The sequence below is a fragment of the Crocodylus siamensis genome, chromosome 3 (genome assembly GCF_052110815.1).
Source record: "Crocodylus siamensis isolate JL-2025a chromosome 3, ASM5211081v1, whole genome shotgun sequence".
Classification (NCBI taxonomy): Eukaryota; Metazoa; Chordata; order Crocodylia; family Crocodylidae; genus Crocodylus; species Crocodylus siamensis.
In genome coordinates, this window is record NC_143397.1 from 73,797,734 (window position 1) to 73,821,279 (window position 23,546).

Sequence of the window (23,546 nt, forward strand, 5' to 3'; positions counted from 1 at the left end):
CCTGGACATCCCTCACCTGCGCCTCCACGGCCCTAAGGTGGGCGCCTGCAGGACAGGTATGGGGGTCCCCAATCCCTGCCCCCCCCAGGCCTTGCTGGGCAACTCCTGCAGGCCAGGTGGTGGGGGGATGCCAGGCCCCCCATGGGCTCTGTCTGGGTGGAGGCCTCAGAAGAGCCCGGGGAAGGCTGCACCCCCTGGGCAGGGGCCCTGGCAGCACTCTGTGTTGATACCGACTTAGGAGTTACTACCTGTTTCTGGCTGAGTGCAGTGCCTTTGCCCCGCACTAGCAGAAGTCTCCCTCCTGGCCCTTCCTGCTTGCCCACCAGCACAAAAGCCAGTGCAAATGCCGACGTGCTCTTACAGAACGCGCCTGTTTGCACGGCTCAGGGGATCAGCTCCCAACCAGCTCAGTTAAGAGAGATCCAGGAGGTTTCCCCTCCAGGTCCGGCTCAGCTGCATCAGTCCCTCTGCCCCACTTTTAGGGAGTTCAGCTGCTGTTTCCCCTGCTGCTGCTGTGTTCGCCTCTGCTGCTGCTGCGTTCATCTCTGCTCCAGGTCCGGTAAGGGGGCGCACCTGCGTGCAGGACACACGTGTGCCTAGATCCATCCTCTCTCCGCTGCTCCTGGCTCCTGAGAGAGTGAGACAGAGACAGCAATCAGTTGGGCAATGTTTTATTGATGTAGCTACAGGGTTAAAGTAATATGGAAACCTACCAGTGTCTCTATCATTATTATAAAGTGAACTCTAAATACATGTTTCATGAATTCATGAATATATATTTTGCTGCCCTCCCACAGGGGCTACAGCACCCCAACAGGGGCTGTGCCCCCCCAACAGGGGTCAGATTTCCCCCACAGGGGCTACCCCCTGCAAGGCCCACATGCCCCACCACAGCCCCCCACTTGCTTCCCCACCTGGCCCCATCCCCCGCTAGCTACTGCAGCCCCCCCAACGGCTGCCCCACCAAGCCCCCACTCCCCCAGCTCCCCCTGAATGGCTATCCTACCCAGCCCTATCCCACACTTGCACGTCCAGGCCCCCATGGCTGTCCTCCCACCCCAGGCACCGTCACTTTAAAAAAAAGAAAAGAAAAATGGGAAAAAAGTTTCTACTCACCCTAGAAGCAGGGGCTATGAGAGCTCCAAGGCCTCCTGGCAGAACCATCCCCTCCCCCCGGGCAGCACAGGGCAGCAGGGGGCAGCAGGCCTGGGCTGGGGCTGCTGGGGCTGTCCCTCTGCCTTGTGCTGTGCAGGCAGGGCCCCAGTGACACAGACGGCAGCTGGACTGCCAGTAAGTGCTGGGGAGGTGTGTTTTGTTTTTTACTGTGGAGATGCTTGGGGGACAGGGATTGGGGCCACGGGGGGCATGGGGCCAGGGAGGGCAGGGATCAGGGAGGGCTGGGGGGCAGGTGGGGGTTGGGGCCAGGCAGGAAAGGGATCAGGGGCCTTGTGGGGGCAGGGGGGGCTAGGGCTGGGCAGGAAATGGCTGGGAGGCTGGAGGAGTGGGAGGGGCCAGTGGTGGTCCTCCCCATAATCCCCTCCTCCTGCCTCCAGCTCTCCCATCCCTTACTAGAGTCCTGGTGCTGAAGCACACTTCCTGGCAGGCAGCATGCTTCAGCACCAGGGTGAGTGACAACCACAGAGACACTCTGGCAGCCAAAGCATCTTTGTGGAGGACCCAGCCTCCAGTTTCCTCAGGGCACGGTCCCTACCCCACTTTTTTAACTCCAATTTTTTTAGACTCCTGGATATACAGGGTTCTAATTTTGCCCCCGTGCTGGAAACTTGCAGTGTGGGTAAGTTTTTTTTGTTGCTGCATGTGCTTCTTGACCCATCTCAAAGGGGTTTGAGATGGGGCAAGAGGCATGTGTCTGCTCAACTAGACACGTCTAATAAGGTAAAAGTATAAAAGTAAGGGGTAGTAGGGCTGTGCAAAACAGCACCATTTTATTTTGACTTCCTTTTCACCATTTAAAAGGGACAGTTTTTAATTTAGCTGTTTTGAAGCACTGTTTTGTTTCATCGAAATTATTTCACTGTTTCAATGGTGTTTGGATGCATTTTGACATTTCGCACATAGGTTATTATGGGCAATCACAAAAATGCGTATAACTTAGTCAATTCTTTCCTGATTTGAATGAAAACAGCAGAAATGGTAGCTCCTGCTGAGGCCACGAAGCCTACCAAGTTTCAAGGAGACTTAAATAAATAAATAAATGCAGGGGTTTCTGGGAAACTTCACTTTGTCACAGAGTAGGGTCCTTAGAGATGACCTTGATACCCCTAGGGCCCTGTGACCATGCCAGCTCCGCCCCGTGTGCGCCTTCTCTTCTTACCTGCCACCACATCTTGTTGGAAAAGATAATAGGGAGGCTGCCCTTGAGCTTCAGCTCAGTCACAGTCCTAATGGACCCCACTAAACCCTGTAGGTTCTTGGACCCCTTTCTGGGACCCGATCTAAGTATGTGCCCCAAAGGAGCACCCTAAGCCTTATATCACGTCCCATGCCTCTCAGATAGTATATCAATATCATCTCTGTAATTAGGTCTTGGTCTCAATCTACCTTCTATTGTCACTGGGCTCTCTATGCCCCTATCGCTGCACCCTCACTGGCGTTGGGGCCTCTACGCAACATGGTATTGTGCCCCAATGAGGTCTCCTCCACCCCTACATCCTCATTCTGGTCCACCACTATACATAACAGGTAAGAAAGCAGTCCAGTAGCACTAGCATCTCAGGCAGCCAAACTGTCACAGAGACTTTCTTTCCTTTCTTGTAGGAGCTTCTTCTCCAGCAGCTGCCGAAGAAGAGGCCAGCCCCAGCCCTGGGGCTTAGATGTACCCAGGGCCCTGCATCCTTCTGGTCAGCTGACCGGGGATACATACTAGGAGTGTAGGTTGTAGCTGTGTTGGTCTAAGGACATGGAAGACAAGGATCTTTGGGTCAATCTTTAGTAGACCTTTTATACCTTTTATATCTTTTAGTAGACCAACAGAATTGTTGTAAAAATATATCTTAATAAGCTTTCAGGTTGAAAACCCTTTGTCAGGCTGAGGAGGCACCTGCAGTCGGTGTGTGTGCTCTTCCTAGATAAAAGGAATAGTAAAGAAGCCAGAGGCTGGCATGTAATTCAGACAAGAAAACTAGTCAGTGAAAATGGAAATGGAGGTGTCAAGGGGTGAGGAACAGGTTGGGGTGGGGAGGAAGCTCCCAGGAGTGGGAGCTTCACCTTCAGGAACACCAACTGCTCCACCAAACCAGGATCCAAACAGTTGCGGTGGGGTGTCACTACATCACCAGCAATGCTGAAACCCCCTCGCTTGGAACACTCTTCAGTGGACAGGACAGGTGTTCCCAGGCAACCATGGCCATGCCCTTGGCCCACACTGGCCATGCCTGGTGGAGGAGGAGACTGGCTGGTGTATGGCAGTGGATCCCCCTCTTCCACATCCCCCTGCCTCCACCCTTTTGCCTCCCTGACTCTGTTCACCAGCACCTCCAACCAGTGATCCAGGGTTTTGCCGCTGCATATGCTCCCCTTCACCCTTGAGTCATGCACGGTGGCCAGCACATGGACTGTACTGGATCACAAGGAATCAAGCCATTTCCTGATGCCTTCCTTCAGCTGCCTCACTAGTGCCTGCATGTTTGATGAAAGTGGCTTGCCCCAGCAAGGAACATTGATCCCCTGGAACTTCTTCATTTGGTTTTGAAGTTCCCTCACTATGTATGTATGCATTCCTGAATAAATTGTATATTATAATATGCAATATATGCTGTGCTTCCCTGCACAGTGAATGGAATGCACACTGTGAGAGAAAGCACAGATTTCTTCTCTGGAGGAAAACAATCAAAATAGACTAACAAAAACAAAAAGAGGATTTTGGGGGAGGAATAAATTGAAATGAATTAATATAATAATAAAGGGTATTAGGAAAGCAAAAGGTATTGGATCCCACTTGCTAGGAACAGGCTAGCAAGTAGGAAGCGAGCCTTTCTGATGCTGCTGAGCTGCTGGAAGACACCGCTTAGTAAGCTAATAAAGGCACAGCTGACAAAGCTCAGTTCCAACAATACTTTTTATGTTGTTTTGCCATCCCTCCCCTAGAGCACTAGGATTGGAAGGGACCTCAGGGAAGGATCACAGTCACTGATCAGCTAGACATGTCAATATCTGAGTGGTTCTTCTTCCCCTCGTTCCCCTCTCTCTCCTTACTTTCTGTTTATCTGCAAGCAAGCCCGTCTTTGAAACTCAAAACATTTCAAAACTTTCAAAACGTTTTGAGTGCCCTTGTTTCATCTCAAAGCTGTTTCAAACATTTCATTTTGTTTTGATTTTGCTGCTTCAAGCTCGAAACACGTTGAAACAGCTTTGAAACAAAACACATCAAAATTTCGGACAGCCCTAAGAGGCAGCATGGAGTAGCCGTGCTTTTAACTTTTCTCTAAAATCAATTAGAACTAGATACTTAGGTCCTTAAAAAAAAAGATAGTACCCCTGTACTGAAATACCCTTGTAAATCTGATATTTTATTACTTTTGTTAACACCAGCATGAAAGGCAAACACCATGAACACTATAAAGCTAACCATGAACCAAAAGTAAACTCTTCAAATGTGCCAGCTATCCCCTTTTCAAAGGTCATTTAAGGGATATAGAAACCTAACTCTCACTGAATTCTAGTGCTGCTTCAACTCCTAATTCAGTTAGGAGCTTTTTCAAAGTTTGCCCTTTAAGGTCCTTAATCCAATTTGAACCTTTAAGATATTGATATGATTGAAAAATAAAATGAATTCAACTTTTTTCTGAACGATATTTCAGAAATTAATTTTTAAGCAGTCTTTCCAACTTGTGTGTCAGAACAAGGGAATATTCATCACATCCCTGCATGTCATAACTTCCACTATAACATGACATGATTGAAGCATCTTGACGTGACATTGTGACACAAGCCATCACTTGAAGGGGAAAAAAAAGTTTCATAAAGTTCCTTTACAGTCTCTCTCTCTCTCTCTCTTTTTTAAAACTATATCTATATATAGGGAGAGGGGGAGAGCTTTTGCCATTCTCAAATGATTCAGTTTAGCAGCTTGAAGCCTTAGTTTCTATAGATTTTCCAAAAAGACAGCATAGAAATTTAAGGAGCTAAATAGCAGCATTTGGTGAAGTATGTTTTTAAAGGAGTACTTATCTGTAAATTTTACCTCTTTCTTAGTGACAAAACTCTCTCTTTTTCCTCATATAGAATAGCAGTAATCACCAATGTGAAACATGCAGAATTGGTAAATTCTTGTTACTGGATTTGTAAAGGGGTGCGGGCATCTTCAGTCAGTTTGACATTAATCAAAAGAACAAGACATATTACTCAAAACAGTATGACCCTTGTATTGCATATTTACTCTGTCTCATTTAATATATACAGCATGTCAGACACAAATTAAACTAATCTTTTGGAAGAAGTATCCTCTTTCAAGGCAGCAATCTTACAGCCAAAATACTGATCTAGTTCTTATCTAAAAGAAGTTAAGGGCAAGATGTTCCTCTCAGATCTGCACAGTGGGGCTTAACTCCAATATTCTGCTTCTCTGCATGTATAAGCATGGATTTAGGAAAAGCTAATTACTGAAGCTGAGATATACCATGGGGATCAGAGAGAAAAAAAAATCTCTCTCCATTGAAGAATCAGTGGGAGCATACATTTATGTATACCTTGGGGTTATTGGAATTTGTTTGTTTATTGTCCTTATTATTGTTTATTGGCCCTGTTATTGGCCTCCAACCCTAGATTCTACCTCTTTGTTTCAGGAGGTCACACTTCTCTGTCCCCTTGTCTATCTTTGTTCTCCCTCTCATTCTCAACTCCCAAGCTTGTTTCAAGAGTCCATTTTGCAAAGGCAGATAGAAAACCCTGACTCCTATCAGAATGCCAGTATGAGGTCTCCCAGGTTTCTGCCGGCTGACATTAATTTGTCTGCATACTGTCAGTCTCAAGTCTGCCAGCTTTGATCTAAACTGGATGCCTGATGATCATATCTCTAGCTAGCTGGTCCTCCAACCCAGCTGGTTTCCAGCCTACTGACCTTCACTAGCCTTCTTTTATCTGTAGTCCTATCAGGGATTGCTGTCTGATTGGACAATGGCCAGCTGCTTAACTGCTTGTTTCTTTGCCAAGCCTTAGTGAGACCTATAGACCCCATCACACTTGGCAACTGCATGATGTATTGTAGCTTAGATATATTGTTCCATTAATACACCTTTATTTTACTTAATTATTAAGAGATGCACCCTACAAATCTATTTTCCTCAGGTTTTTGTAAAATTCTATGTTCATGCAAAAGAAATAAAACCATCCCAAAAATAATCCCCTATTCTAGTATGATGAATCTGTAGAGCAGCAGGAATAGCACTGCCACTCATCGACAGTAACAATCCAATTGATTCAAGGATGATCTTTACCACAGTTCCTTGATGGGTCTTGAGGTGACTTCATCCTTCAACCACAGATCCATCCACAGAAGTTGCACACATTTCTGCAGAAAAGAGTAGGCTACAGGTTGGGATTCTTTTCTTTTTCCTTCCTCTGCTGTCTCTTCTCTGCTTCGAAGGCAAAACACTTTACCTCAAAATGGGGTATGATGGGGTTGAAGTTGCAGTGCTGAGTGCTCTTCACAGCCAGACTGGCTGACCTGCTCCACTGGGCTTGAAACTAAGCCCGCTGGGAGATGGGGGAACTACTGCCACTGCTGGCTCGCTAAGCAACCCTTGCAAAGCCAGCAGGCCAAGGCACTTAAGAGAGCCCACCCCCTGCCCCAGCCCTGGTACATTCTAATGTCAAAGCAAGAGTCCCCAAGGGGACACTTGCCTGCCTGTACACAAATACCAGGAGTTTGGGGAATAAGCAGGAGGAACTCACCCTCCTGCTTAACACAAATAAATATAACATTGAAAGGATAGCGGAGACCTGGTGGGATGCCACCCATGACTGGACCATGGGTATAGATGGCTATACCTTGTACAAGAGAGATCAAGTAGATAAAAGGGGTAGGTCTCTATGTTAAGGAAAGCTACACCTTCCTGCAAAGTGATATTGGCGACCAGGGTGGACAACTGGAAATCCTCTGGGTTAAGATCCATGGGGAACATGGCACAGGGGACACAATGGTGGGAGTCTACTACAGACCTCCCACCCAAAGTCAGGAGTTCACCCAGGAACTGGCTGAGGCCGCATACTCCAGGACCATAGCTGACTGCAACTACCCAGACATCTCGTAGGAGGATCACTCAGAAAAATCCGAGCAGTCGCAAAGCTTCCTCTCATGCAAAGATGACCTCTACCTGACTTAAGAAGTCTACGGGCCAACGAGAGGTAAAATGCTGCTCGACCTGGTACTGGCTACCAGGGATGACCTAATTGGTGACCTAGTGATCAATGGGAAGCTGCATGACAGCAACCACGAGCTGATCTCCTTCACCATCCGCCATAAAGCTGGCAAGTCAGTCAGCAACACTGAAGTCTTTGGAGGCTTGTCAGTGAGGCCCTAAGGGACTACTACCCCAGGGGGAGGGGAGCTCAGGAAGAGTGGTTGCTCCTCAAGGGAGCGATCCTCGATGCACAAATTAATTCTATTTCATCTCAGAGGAAAGGCAGCAAGAGGGCACAGAAGCCCCCTTGGCTCTCCAGGCTCTCTCAATAGCAGACCTCCTGAGGCTAAAAAGAAAGGCCTACAAAGGATGGAGGATAGGATTCACCTCCAAGGAGGAATATTCTGCACTGGTCCAGTCCTGCAGGGAGCAAACCAGGAAAGCCAAGGCTGCAACTGAACTCCAACGAGCTTTGAGTATCAGGGACAATAAAAAGTCCTTTTTCAGATATGTGGGAAGCCGGAGGAAAAGCAAAGGAAACATTGGACCCCAGCTAAACCAGATGGGACATCTGACAACTGACGCCAAGGAAAAAGTCAAACTATTAAATGCGTACTTTGTGTCGGTATTTCATCAGTCCCATGGGATGTCCATGCCCACTACAGGACAGGCAGGTCTAGGTGAGGGAGATCCCCTTCCCTCCATGAATGCTGACCTCATTAAGGAACACCTTGAGAAGCTGGACACCTTCAAGTCAGCCGGCCCCAACAGTTTACACCTCAGCGTACTCAAGGAGCTGCCTAGCATCATAGCTCAGCCCTGGCATGGATCTTTGAGAACTCCTGGCACTCTGGTGAAGTGCATGAATATTGCAAGAGGGCCAATGTGGTGTCTATCTTAAAGAAAGGGAGGAAAGTGGATCCGGCAAACTACAGGCCCAGCAGCATGATTTCTATCCCGGGGAAGATCTTAGAAAAGTTTATTAAAGAGGCCATCCTTAATGAACTGGCTGACACCAACATCCTAAGGGATAGCCAGCACGGATTTGTGTGGGTAGGCCTTGCTTGACCAATCTCATTTCCTTTTATGACCAGGTGACCTATAAGCTGGACAAGGGAGAAGAGATTGATGTCATATATCTTGACTTCAAAAAAGCCTTTGATTTGGTATCCCATGGTCACCTCTTGGTGAAACTGACCAGTTGTGGCCTTGGGTCCACCACGATTCGCTGGCTGGGAAACTGGCTCCGTGGTTGGACCCAGAGGGTGGTAATTGATGGAAGTCACTCATCATGGTGTCTTGTGACCAGTGGGGTCCCCCAAGGCTCTGTCCTTGGACCCATATTGTTCAACATCTTCATTAATGATGTGGACATTGGAGTCAGAAGTGGACTGGCCGAGTTTGCTGATGACACCAAACTTTGGGGCAAAGCATCCACACCAAGACAGGAGGGCGATCCAGGCTGACCCGGATAGGCTCAGCAAATGGGCAGATGAGAACCTGATGGTGTTTAACACTGAAAAATGCAAGGTTCTCCACCTTGGGAAGAAAAACCTGCAGCATCCTTATAGGCTCAGCAGTGCTATGTTGGCTAGCACTACGGAAGAAAGAGACTTGGGGGTCATCATTGACCACAAGATGAACATGAGCCTGCAATGTGATGCTGCAGCTACTAAGGCAACCAAAATGCTGGCTTGCATCCATAGATGCTTCTCAGGTAAATCCTGGGACATCATTCTCCCCTTGTACTCGGCCTTGGTGAGGCCACAGCTGGAGTACAGCGTCCAGTTTTGGGCTCCACAATTCAAAAAGGATGTGGAGAAGCTTTAGAGAGTCCAGAGAAGAGCCACACACATGATCAGAGGTCAGGAAAACAGACGTTACGATGACAGGCTGAGAGCCATGGGGATCTTTAGCCTGGAAAAGTGCAGGCTCAGGGGTGATCTGATGGCCACCTATAGGTTTATTAGGGGTGACCACCAGTATCTGGGGGAATGTTTGTTCACCAGAGTGCCCCAAGCAATGACAAGGTCGAACAATTATAAACTCCAGTAAGACCATTTCAGGCTGGACATAAGGAAGAATTTCTTTATTGTCCAAGCCCCCAAGGTCTGGAATAGCCTGCCATTGGATGTGTTTCAAGCACTTACATTGAACACATTCAAGAGAAAATTGGATGCTTATCTTGCTGGGATCCTATGACCCCAGCTGACTTCCTGTCCTTCGGGTGGGGGGGCTGGACTCAGTGATCTTCCGAGGTCCCTTCTAGCCCTAATGTCTATGAAATCTATAGAGTCAGCTGGCAACTCCCCCCAATTCTTGATGTCAGCATGCATTTTCTTGAGGTATATCTTCATAGTGCCCTTGTAGCATTTCCTCTGGCCACCACAAGATCTCAGACTGCTGCTAAGCTAGAAGTAGAGCACTTGCTTTGGGAGTCAAGAGTCAGGCATCCACATACTATGTCCAGTCCAGTAAAGCTGGACCAATAACCGATTCAATACTGGTAACACTGGCATTAGGGAGAATGCTGCCGTTTGTGTGGCAATCTTCCCGTTTAATGAGGAAGACTTTCTAGAGGCATCATTGGTGATACCTCTCCAGGCTCTTGAGATGATGTTGGTAGTGGATGCTGTCACCCACATTTCAGATCTGTAGAGGGGCATGGGAATGATGACAGCATTGTAGACCTAGATCTTTATGTCTTTCTGAAGATCATGAATGAAGACATCTCAAAGCAGTTTTGCAAAGTAGGCACTTGGTGCTGGATTTCCTCATCAATGTTCACTCTCTGAGAGAGGTGACTGCTGAGATAGGGTTCTCAACTACCTCCAGGATTTTTTCCTCAATTTGGAAAGGGAGGCTATATTCATGACCCAGAGCAGGTTCATCCTGATGTTGAAAGAGATATCCAAAGTTCAGTAGACTTCTCTGAAGAGATCCAGCATGTTCATGAGGTTTTCTTCAGTGTTCACAAGGATGGTGCAGTCAGTGCATTGAAGATCAAGGATAGTTGTTTTGAGAACTTTGGTCTTCAAGCAAAAACATCTCTGATAGAAGAGCCTTCCATCCATTCAGCACTCAACGTCAATTCTGAAGAAAGGTGGTCCTTAATGAGAACTAGGGTGACTGCTAAATAAATGGAGAACAGAGATGCTTGCCTAATCCCAATTCAGATTACAAATGGATCTGTCTCCAATCTGCAACATAGAATGCTTACAGTCATCAGGTCATGGAAAGACCTCAGGGCCATGATGTACTTTTCAGGATATCCAAATCTGGACAGTAGTTCCCATCAGGCTTCACAACTGAATCAAAGGCTACCACTAGAGCGCCCACTAGGAATCCATCAGTTAGCAACCTATGAGTTAGGACCAAAAGACTGAGTAAGAAGCCCACCAGGATGGAGACTTGAGAAAACCTGTAGTGCAGGACAATGAGAGCACTAACAGAAGCGACATTTGTCACATTATCAGCCCCCTGCAAGTGCTCTACAGCCATGCTGTGACACCTGTGCACCGCTGCAGACCACTTTAACAGTGTCTGATTATTAACCCTAAGCTAACAAGGGATCAGATGAAGGTGCTCCAAAGTGGAACACTTTAAGTAACTTCTGTCACTCCCTGTGCATGGTCAGGGCTGGGCTGATGCAGCCCAGCTCTGCTACCACTGTGTTTGCAGGAAGGGAGGGGAGAGAAGGGAGGTGAAGGGAGCTGTAGGCTTTGGTTTGCCCAGCCTGAGCTGAAGCAGGGGGGAGGGGGTAGATTGGAGCATGCCCCCCACCTTGAAGGCCTTCCCAGTGCCCTCTCCCTCCAGCATAGGCTGGACAAATCCCATCCCCCCACCCCACCCCACTCTTCCTGCAGACAGCACCCGAGGTGGTAAGTGGGTTTAGGGGAGTCTGCAGGCAGGCAGCTCCTCTGCTGGATCAGCTCCAAAGCAGAGCTTGACTCCCTACAACCCAAAAGTGAACATCTGTTGGGTTGGGAGGTGGGGGTCACTCTAACACATGGCACTTTCTGTAAAGTGCCATGAGTTCATGAGTTAGAGCAGGGAGCTGCACATCTGTCAGTGCCCTCAGAGCTGTGACACCAGCCACTATGCACTACTGACAAATACATAAGAATCCTTCAACAGAAGGGTAGACCTACTGCACCAGAGCAGTCCTACAGGTCTCTTTTAATGTTATCCTCCTCTGTTGTAGTAACTGAGGTAGGAACTACCATGTCAAATTTCTACAGTGACTTCCTGAATTTTTGTACCAAAGATATTTGCACCATTTCACCACTACGACCCTGACAAATGATCCATCCTTTTAGCTGTGCATGAATGCTGTTAAAGGAAACCACCAAAGGCTGCAGTAGGATCTTATAGTTGAAGTGCTCCTAGGCATGATACAGCATCTGAAGCATCTCAAACAATCTGAATTACAAATGACTCCCAATTGGCAGAGCCAATTAAACTAGTCAGATCAGGCTAAACAATTTTTTATGCTTCAAAATAATTTTGTACTTCTTATTCCTAATGAGGACTGGACATGGAAAAAAGATGGAGGGAAAGTTTTTTCTGGTATTTTCTGCATGCTTGAAGTGGGAGTTTCTGAAATATCATGAGACATCATGTTTATATACTATTCTCAACTTTTTTTTTTAGACTCAAGCAGTCCAGATAGCTCTGATACAGAATGAGCTAACTGAATTTTAGTGGTAGTTGTGCTTCAGATATTTTTGGTTCATAAACAGTAAACTGTCCACTCCGGGACTTGAAGCCTGCTGCTGTCAGGAAACAGCCATTTAGGCAGAGCTAGATGAGAAACACTGATCCTTCATCAACAGCCTAAGGAAATAAGCCCCTGTCTTCCCCCTCTTAATCTGGGCCCCCTCTACAAGGGAGCCAACAAGACTTTTTCTTATTTCCCATAAATATAGCTAAGTGTTTAGGGGAAAGCCAGCACTCTGTAAGCACCTTTCAGATTCTCCAGCAAATATTTTCAGGTTACTTCTCCTTCCAGCTCTATATTTGCTCCTTGCATATCTCATCCCTGGAATGCACCAAAATGGGTGGAGTTTTCATCTTATTTATTTATGTTCTATAACTAATCCATTTCCATATCATGACAAATAAAGGCCAAAGACTGCTCTCAGCTTCTGTTACATCATTTGCTGTTTAAAGAGCATCATGAGGAAACCACATGGGCACAGCTATGAGCCAAATAACTATATTCACCAGCTAAACACAAATATGCAAGACATAGTTATATGCTTCTTGGGGCACTGGCTCATTTCTGGCAGCTTCTAAAGTACAGTACACAGTGAGCTACACTTTAGGGCACACAAACTATTTAGATCTTCCACCCAATTTCTATACACTACAATCTCCTTAGATCTATAAGAGTACAGAAGTGTACTTTTATAAGACATCAAAACTTGACACTAACTTTCCTCACTCCTTTTTCCTTCCCTTTATTTTCCTGAGAGAGATTTTTACTTTAATAGAAACTAACTGGTTTTGTTATAAATCCCTCACTGTTCATCAGGACTGTGGATCACCAACAGGATGCAAGGCAAGGGAAGGGGAATAGATGTGGGGAGGCGGAGGATTCTGCACACTGCACAGCTCAGCCGGCCCCCCATTACAGCAGAGTGGAGCGGGGCACAGCCCTCCTGCCTCAGGATCCTGGTGGCAGCCGGGAGGCCAGACAGGATCAATTGTCATCTTCCCGTACCCCCTCTTCTCCCCCTTGCCTGGCCCTTAACAGCTTACCAAAACATAAGTGGCCCTCCAGGACAAACAAATTGCCCACTCCTGTGATAGAAGTTAGCTAAATGAAGCAGCGTTAAAGTTGGAAACATTTTCCTGTATATAAATTCCTAAAGGATCATGCAGATTTAACAGTTGCATAATAACAATGGGTATCAGTGTCCTTGGATACAACTGATAAATTGTTACATATCCCTTTACCTTTAATTAGACTGCGTCTGGTCCTTACACAAAATTGTCACTGAAGTTTCTGATAAGTTAGTAGGAATGTTGCCCAAATAAGAGGGTCAAGATAAGACACTTATGTTTCTAAGGCACATAAAGATCTCAGGGGCAATACAAACTTGAAAATGCAAAGTGGCATTATTTTGGATTAAACTATTTCATTTGTTTTTTAAATACCCTCCAAACATTTATGAGTCAGGTCTTGGCTTTTCTGTGTAGGAGAAACTATTTGATCAGAATGAAATAAAAATGTTATTTCCTTTTTAAAAAGGTTTAAAGATTTTCTTACAAAATAAAAGGATATGAAATTAAATTGTGCTGTGCCTATAGCCTCTCCCCACTCAGTGCCCTTCCCCCCACCAAAAAAATCTGCAAAGTTTTGCCAGATTTATCTTATCTTGCCCTTTATCTAGATCTTTTCCAAATCTCTGGCTTATTTTTACTATTCACTATTATAGCTCTGATAATTCTTATCAACAAAAACCCAAGCCTCTTAGATGCTTGCTAAGCTCTTGTCCTTAATTGACAGCTTCTGGCAATATGTTCCAAAGGCTACATAGGAAAACACATTTTTAACTGCTTTTGCTCATCCAGCAGATGTTTTTATTGATCTGTCCACAGTGATATCTGAATCTTTTTCCTGAGTTGGTACACTTAATTTAAAACCTGTAAGGCTAGCTATGACCTAGCCCACTGTTCCCTCCCCTCCCCCATTATACTGGGACTCAGACCTGAATGGCTCTGGATGGGAGCTTATGCTACAACGTAATAATGGGTAACATAATAGGTACACTCTCCCTACTTGCTAGACAACTCCAGTCAGAACTGTACCTTTGACCATTGTATCCCAGTCTTCATAATGCAATCCTTCAGTGTCCCCAATCTAGAAATAATCTGGCTTTATGAAGTCTCAGGAGATAGTAAACTATAATTGACTGCAATTTGATTCATCTCTTCTTAAAATGTTACCAGCTTTCTGAACCACCCTAAATAGAGGAAGTTATCTTTATTTTACACATTTAATTACACTTCCAAAGCATTCAGTCCTCTCGGGGCAAAATTTCTTCTTTTGAATACACACTTTTTGTAATCATGTCCTTCAAATATTCCCCAGAGAAAATGTAAAATATATATTCAATAATACAAAAAAAAAGTTAAAAAAAAAGTTAAGCAAGAGCTTTGAGTGATTGTTAAAATCAGTGTAGTTCCTTGTAACCGAGTACAGCTACTTGGATTTGCACCTCCTGAAACATTGACACATGATTTCTTTAGGACAGATTCCATTCTAAATTTGAAGGAGAGCAAGAGATTATAGAAACATGCGTGAAATAAAACTTTGGAGTAATAACTCCCTTGGGTGTTTCAGGTCCAAACCTCAATCTCAAATCTATAGTCAACCAAGGTCAAAAGTGCAGAAACAAATCTTTAAATTAAACACATCTTGGAATCTAGGGACATTTTAATCCAGTGAGTAATTCATCCACTGATGGCTTGTGCCAATCTTCCTGTATAGTCCATCAGTGATAACTGTGAATTTCTCCATCCATTTATGTTCGGACTGGATGCAGATACAATTCAGAGTCTGTTCCCAAAACAAAAATGCTATCAAGATCACACTCTGTGATTTAAGCTTCAGTATTTAATTGTAGATGGAGTAGCTTCTTAGTTAACTCTAGATATAGCAATCAATAAAATAAAGGAAATATTATACTGTATAAAATGCTAGAGGCTCCTAGTCAAATCCAGCCCTCAGTTATGCTAGTGTAAGTTCAGAAGTTTCAGAATATTGCTCACGTTTTGCCCAAACCTGTATAGACTAGTTGAAAAACAATTTCAAATAATGAATAATTTGAGGAAAATTTAAAAGTATTCATGGACAATTTAACAATCAGAAAGAGAAAGCTTAACTTCATTAAATACATTATTCACTATTTCTCAGCTCCATTGCATAAAGTGATATGGTAATATTGTCTGCTTTGAAAGTGAAAACAGAGGATTTCATTTTTAATGGAACAGGAGAGCATACAGAATATCAGAAACAGCAACACACTGGTGACTGAACTGAAAGATCCCACTGCCATAGCCCACTGCCTTTTAGAGAGAAATGCTGACAAAAATACATAAAAATGAGCTGATATTCTTTTCACTAAAATGTTCTACTTTCCATATTTACTCAATTAAAAGACAAGGTATCTCCACCATTTAACATGGGGGGAAAGACCCTCATTTTACAAGAGATTACGAGGTGGCAGGAGTGGCGGGGAGAAGAGAGGGGAAGCAGCTGGTGCAGCTCCGGCACCAGCTCCAGCTCCAATCCAGGGTTGGGGACAGACCTGCAGCTGCAGCCTGCCCCCAGCCACCTCTAAACACTGCCTCCCACCTTCTTTCTCCACAGTCTCAATCCCCCCCTGCTCCATCTCCCCCATGCCACTTCTTCTTACCTTTGCTTCACACCAGCAGGCTCCATCATGTGCAATGGTATCAGCTCCATGCCACTGCTATGGGGCCAAGCTAGAGCAGTACTCAGTGCCCACCAGACTGCAGCAGAGATGGAGCCTGTTGCCAGAACAGAGTTAAGGGGGAGGTGGAAGGGCAGGTGGGGGGTAGAGGCTTCGGGATGGGGGGGGCAGAGACAGGAGGAAGGAGGTATGGGGACCCAAGGCTGCAGGGGGCATAAGTGGCATGAAGGTGAGGAAAGGGTAGAACAAGCAAAGTGTGAGAAGGGACCTGAGACTGCAGTGGGCAGGCAATAGTTGGGGTAAGTTGGTGGGCAGGCAGCAGGGGGCAAGCTGCCCACCTCCCCCACTGCCTGCCCCCCAACCACCACCTGCCCTACCACTTATCCTTTACTGTCTCCCCCCGCCCCCCGGTTCTTATTACTACACCCCCCAACCCCGCCTTCCCCTTCTTACCTCCCTTTAGCACCTTCAGTAGTGGAGAGGAAAAATTTAAGATGATCCTTCAATAATTAGATTCTATACATGGACAATTATATAAAATCTAATTATTTGGGGTGGTCATCTTAAATACAAGATCATCTTTCATTCAAGTAGACACGGTAAATGGTAGGATTTAAAAAACAAGTATAAAAAGATTGTCACAAGTAGCCTGATCCAGAGTCCACAGGACTTCACCAATACCTTTCCATTTCAGATTCCTGAACCAAGACCCAGTGGCATCAGCAGGACTTTCCCTACTTCTCAGGATTCAGCTTTCAGGTAGTAATTTGGCAGTCCATAACTATGCCAAACTTCTGTACTAACCAATGGGCCAGAGGTCTTAACTATACTAGTGTCACATTCTGCCGCTGAACAGAGCAAGAGAAGGATGGATATAAGCTATGTTTGTGCTCTACTTATCCTAGTCCTGCCAGAGGCCAAAATGGCATAATTTAAAACAGCCTACAGGTTGTTTTAGATTAAACCAGCCACCTCAGTCTGCCAATGACTGGTATAGCAATTGGGGAATCCCATGGATCATTCTGCTCTCTCTTGTCATGCTCTTCCCAATTCTGCCCCATCCACCCAGGGGAATGTAGACTCAAAGCAGCTTTCACCACAAAGCTCAGAGCTGGGAATCTCTTCCAGAACTACAATTTGGAGTCTTGACACAGGACCAATTTTGTCATTAAAACTATTAAACGGTTTTGCTTTTCTTAACAAACCTAAACTGAGTTTCAATATTGGAATAATAAAAAAAAGATAAAACCAAGCCAGCGGCTTTGAATTTTGTTGGTGTCATTTATATAGTTCTGTTAATTACTTTCCCCCTTATAGTAATGTATTATATACATAATATCATATTACATAGTTCTGATCCCCTATAGCACTTATTTAGTGACTTTCTTCACAGGATTGTAGCCTGTCTTCCAGATATAACACTGGCACAATACAACGGGTGTTAACCTAGAGCTCAGGCACAGGGAATGCTGTTTTGTGGGCTATTTTGAAATGTGGCTTGGTTCAGAACAAAACCCAGAAATGGTGAAGTTCTTTGTGAAATCCAGCAGAGTCCCAGTCTGTGGTGGTTCACCTGATGGACTTCCGCACAGACCTTAGAAACTTTACAGTTACCAATCCAGAAGCAGTCCAGCAAATAGAGCCAGGCAGCAAGTTGGCAATAAACAGTGTTCTGTCAGGACACAGCTTGATTTTCCATCAGACCTTTGGCAAAATCAAAACAGCCTCCACGAAACATTTTGGTTTCAATGAACCAGCCAGTTTTGATAAACAAAAATGTTTGGTCTCATGCAGAGAGAATGCTATGGGCAAAATCCTATCCAATGGAGTCACACAGTGATTTTAGAGAGACTACAAAGAAATATCCCTGACAATATTCCACTCTCCTTCCTAGCAACAGGAAAACACTCCCTTTTTCCTTATGTAAAAGCAACTGATGATTCAAAGACTGAAATCATCTTTCTGCTTGATTACTAACAATTAACAATCCCAATATCCCAAAAGAAGGATTTTAAATTAAACACATATTTTTTTACAATTGCTTGTCTACTTGTTCTTCACTTCATTAGTTCTCTTGGGTATATAGTACATTGATATTCTGTGTGAAAGTGTATTAGTCCTCTATGGTTCTTTTGTGCCTCGTTCTTATAATGGGAGCTATATGCTTCCTGCCTGACAGATATTTCCATCAGGGATGAAAATATCTTTTGTCATATATAAAACATGGTAAAATACTGACTACAGCTTAGAAAAGCAAGCAAATCCACAAAGAATCTAGGTTTTCTATCCTTCTCTTACTATTCCCATTGTGCCCATGTTTTAGGCTCTCAGATCATTGTATGATCCTAACTACAGTATGTTCTGCTCCATACTGTAAGAATAACAAGAAACAGAGCTTTAACTCTGAAATCTGAAAGTGATTTTGATGTCAGGGGATTGTATGTATTTTATTTCCTCCAGTGTCAGGAGCTAGTTTAAAAGGAAAAGTAGACAGTGAAATCAAACTTCCTGTAGTATTTCACTTTCTACCTTTTAGGTTTCAGTTTATGGCATATTGCTCAGTGCACTCAGCATTGGAGCACTGTTGTGTAAGTATTAAAGAACCTGCAAATTCTAAAAGGAGAGATTCAGGTCATATGAATCACTATCTTTAGGTCCTATAAGACAGCAAAATAACACCTCTCACAATTTATCATAATTAAATATATTTATTGCACATGCTGCATCAGGTGTGTTCTACTGGTCTACATACAGACATATAGGTTGAGTAGAGACGGTCAAAAAGCCCAAGGTGGAATTGATTCAGTTTTTGCAGGCTAGTCTAAGTTGCAGACATTAAACTGAGAAACAACTGGACACACATTTACTTCTGATTCAGGAAATGCAACTATATGCCTTCAGTGGCTCTGGCCAGAAGCCAGGGAGCACTAGTACACAGCTCTCTGGCACATAGCCAAGATGGGCTATGAGTTCACTTCCTCTTCCTGCTGCCCCCAGGGTCCCTAGGATTTGCAATCTAGACTCACAACAACCAGATTCTGCAGGTTGTTCATTGCTTCCTCTTTCTGCTTCCAGGCACAGACAGGGGCTGCTTCCAAGTGCCTATGGGATTTGTAGTCCCTGGTTACAGCCAGCAGTATGTTTGAGTGGGGGAGGGGGTGTTTAAACCCCCTCCCTGGCCCCTGGCCCAAGCCAGGGTTTGCCTGGTGGGGACAGTCTCTGCCTCTTTCTCTCTCCCCTTCCTCCAACCCATCTATGCTACAACAGACAGCACAGCACAGCCCAGGGCTGGAAAGCATGCTGGGATGCTGGGGGAATATGATTTAATTTGGACCAGAAAGGGGTCTGGGACAGAAGTTTCATAAACTGGTTTGAGCCAAATCAGTTAACTCTGATACTATGTTCAACCATGTTTATTTTAAATCAGTTTCAGACATTTTAAAACTGGTTTATGTGCACTGAACTTCTGTTCTGTTACAGGTTTAAACCAGTTTCTGATTACTTAAACCAGTTTATATGTAAATTCTGTCTCTAGCCATAGGGTACATGAGCTTTCTCTTCACTAGTGCCTTGGCAGGAGAAGGAAGAAAAGTAGCAAAGTTCCAGGACCATCATTTTCTAGATACAGGATAACTGGAAAAAACCCAGAAACAAAAAACCAAAAACCCTGTCTGGTAGTTGCTGCCATAAGCTACTTAGGAAACACGATGTGGGTGTATCTACATGTGATGCTAGGTCGCAATGTGCTATGGCAATGTAGCTTGTCGATACAACGACATAGCATCAGCGGGCACAAACCATGATGCTGACACTATGTCGCCATAGCAACAAGCTACCTCGCTATAGCAAGTTGCTATGGCGACAGAATTGCTAAAAATAACCGTGTGCCACCAGGACAGTATAGTGACAGCTGTTACTGCACCATCTACAGTCCTTATTCAGTTTTCACTTAGACTGAACTGTTGTGCAGATAAATGGATCTTTATGGACTGCACCATTATTCACAATGTGTCTCTCTGGTTAGATGATGTAATTATTCCTGTATCTCCTTGAACTATAGGGAGCCTGAGAACAAGGCTCTGTGCATCTCCAAGTTAGATTCTCCCCCCTCCCCTCCCCCGGGTTATTACTCTGTGGCTGACTGAGGAAAGGGTAATAGTATGGCCAATCAGCCCACAATTATGTAGCTCACCGGCCTCGAGCACCTATGGATTTCTGCCAGGTTATGGCTCACATTCTAATTAAGGGCTCAAATAAGAGAAGTAGATCTACTCCACACTCTACCAAAAGTCTGGGGATTCTGTACACTCCTACATATAGCAGATAATAAATACTCCCCTCATAATTTGGTCTTCATGAGATTTGTGAATTTCTTCTTTAAAAAAAGTTATAGTCTTGCATACATCCAGCCAAGTACAGTCTACTGTAAATTACATCTTTTACCCTGTCTGCCTCCCAAGCACCAGCACATCCACTATCTCCCAGAAAAAAAATAAGTCTTAATGATTCTTCTATTTTTTCCAGCCCAGCAGTCCCTGTAAATTGAAATCTTCATAGTACTAAGAGCTCGGTTTGGCTCAGATAGGCTCTGTGCATTAGAGATCAAAATGTGGTCCTTAATGAGCTTCTATAATTCACATGCAAGATTCTAGGCTCAAGGAAATCATTTGGCTGTCTCTGTAGCTTTGATTTCGCTACACCGTTTTGGGCTGGATTCTATCTTTTTGCTTTCACTTGTGACCTGGAGAGGATTCAGAGGGACCCTGGGAATCCCAAAAGCAATTCATCATGTTTAGCTAGACATTCCCCTGCAATGTGCATGTTGCAGTAGCGGGTCTGCTACCACTGCAACCTATACAGAATGCCTGCCCATCCACAAGCTCACCATTACAGAAAGGCAGGGTCAAGCAATGGCCTTTACACTGCTGTCTTCTGTGTAGCTAACACTAGTGCAGAGCACTGCATGTATTTCCTGCAAGGCTTGTGTAGGAGTGAGAAATAAGAAAAATAGTGTTCCTTGCATTCTTTCCTCCACTTTGCAGGCTCACACAGGGCCAGTCCCACCATGCCATCCTCCAGCACTGCAGAGAATGGGAGGAAGCTTCCATACGGATCAGCAAGAAAAGTCAGTAAGAGTCCCACTTGCACCTGAGGTCAGAAGAGGTGGTGGCCAGAAGGGTTAGAGAAAGTACAAGTGATCAGATCAATATGGCTGAGGGAGGCCTCGAACCACCTAGGGGAAGATGTAGAACTGTCCCTACAGCTTGAGTTCCCTTCCAAAACATGTGACTCCAACTCTTTTACCCCTGAGATTAGTGTAAAACTTGTTTTCTGCAGTCTACCATAAACACTGAACGTGTTGCCTTTGTGGGGCTGTAATTTTTCCTTTATCCCAGACCAACTAAGACTGAATGAGTTTTCTTTCCTTTCTCACAGCAAATCAAGGATCCATTTGAGTTGATAGGGTAGTTAGGTTCACATTTTGGCAGGTATCCAGTGCCAGTATTTGATCAGTGGAGTAATTCACTCCTTGATAAACTGGAATTAGAAGCAGACTTCCTGGGGCCTCACAGGGTCTGTTTAAAACACCCTCTGCAAAGCTAAGCACACCACCAGGAAATAGGCCAACTCGCTACTGCCTGCCCTGCATGCAGCTCTGCAAATTAGGCAAAGTTGAAGACTCAGGCACAGGCCAGAGCAGCTCAGAGTGACCCTGAGCAGACATCCCACTAATCTGAAATACAAATTAGTGAAGCCCTGACAGCTGTCCTAATCTTCTGTTTCTTTCCAAGCCATCCAGCTCAGCTGGGCTTGCTCAGGAGGCAGTTTAGAAATGCCTGCTACAGAAAGGAGATGAGCCCCTTTCCTCATCCCTGTCACCCTCACAGAGGAAGGGCTCTGGCTGTACCAGCAAGCAATGAAGTGTCGATCAGCTGGGGAGAGATGAACTGGGAAGTAGGGAGTGCCAGCAGCTCTCTTCCAGCTGAAAACAATTAAGAAAAGAATTGTGACCTGCTCTCTACAAAACACCGGCTATTATAATTACTTTGCGGTAGTTCAAATTAACAGTCAGCATGGCACTGCAGGCTGCCCCCTGGTTCCTCCTGCTGTTACACACATTACATTCATATTACAGCAACAACAGTTTTAAGAAGCCTTCCTGAGTACACTTCTCCACTGAAATTGAAACTACAGTTGTTAGCCTTTCTGAGTTATTTCGACTGCAAACTCAAAATACACAGTTTAGAGGCTGCGTGGCAATTGGTCTTGATTTGGTGTCTTATTGTTTTGCTTGGGCCCCACCTTCTCTTACATCAAAGAAAAGCAGCATACATGTTTAACAACAAACCACTCTGGAGCCTTACCAAGACAGAACTCTCCACTGAATATTATCTCCTTGGCAGAGATGATGGTGGAACAAACCACGTGACAGATTTAAACACTACTTCATGCATGACCGGGTGGCCAGAGTCAATGATAAAAGGCACTAAATAAGAATTCATATAGAACAGAACACAAGTGGGGCAGTGGGACCCACTCACAATTTGCTCTGAGGTCCCTTTGTGCCAACAAAGCTGGCAGGGTTGCAGGACAGGCACCACAGTTCCCCTCCCTTTCCCAGTACAGGAGGCAGTATGCCAGGTCCAATCTCTGCTGCCTGTGCAGAAGCACTCTGCCTCTGGAGCAAGGAGTGCTCTCAAATACAGAAAGATAGGAGGAGAGAACAGATCACCATTCAGTAGGAAACGCAGGTCATGCCAGGGTGACTCTGCATCTGTTCTTAGGGGCTGTTGATATTGGGATACAAATCAGTACAGCCCTGACAGCTGCCCTAATCCAAATGGCTGGCTAACCTAGTCCTTGAACATTGGTGTACAAGCCCTGTGTGAGCACCTGACAGGGATGAAGTTGACCTTAATGCCTGCTTCAGTCCCAGTCTTTCTCCTTGCGCCTTCCCATAGGCCAGATCAAAACTCTCACCTCCTGTCACTACACAAGTCCATTTCTCCAATGTTTGCCACTGCTGTCTAATTAACATATATTGCTAAATGGCAAGTTCAGGTCCCACAGTCAATGAATGCCAGTAGTACTCATGCAAATACTCCCTTGTGATCTTCATTTAAACAAAAAGAAAAAAAGAAAGATAATGTCAATGGAACAGAATGCTGCCACGGGGTAAAGGTTTCCTGCTGTTAAACGAATGCCAAGGGACAGATGCAGCATAAATAGGAAATGTCAGGATTAGATCCAATTAGAAATTTTTCAAGTGAAAGCTGTTGGAAAATATTGATTCAGCTAAACCTGAACATTTCATTGGGAGCATTCAATTTTCACTGGGAAGGTTTCTCAGGTCCAGGAAGGTGTCTGGCCCCACCCTTAAATAACCTGTAACTTGAGGGAATGGCAGAGAAGGGACTCAAACTTGGGATTTGCACATCCAGCTGGGTACCCTAATCGCTGGGCAATTGGTATGGATGCATCTCTGCCAAAACGTGAAATCCTGCTTTTGTCCTAATGCACACCAGGAATTTCTTTAAATCTTCAATGCATTCTTTTGACAGGAAAATTGTTTCCTCAAGCCACGATGCTTATTTTGTTGCCCAAGTAGGAAGCATTTGTTCAATGACAATATAATTTCTGCTATACACGGGATTAAGGCTAAACTGAAAGCTGAAGTAATCTTTTTATTATAAGCCTTTCTAAAAGTCACATCCACATGGTATGTGAGAGCTGTGGTGCT

At 44.9% G+C, this 23,546-nt stretch overlaps 1 long non-coding RNA gene across 1 annotated transcript in view; it reads right to left on the minus strand.

Moving 5' to 3' along the window:
• Positions 1-23,546, minus strand: part of LOC149868404 (uncharacterized) — a 359,260-nt gene that overhangs the window by 26,847 nt on the left and 308,867 nt on the right. The window contains exon 8 of the long non-coding RNA XR_016441244.1: positions 574-629. This is a non-coding gene — a long non-coding RNA (uncharacterized LOC149868404). The remainder of the gene's footprint in view (positions 1-573; positions 630-23,546) is intronic.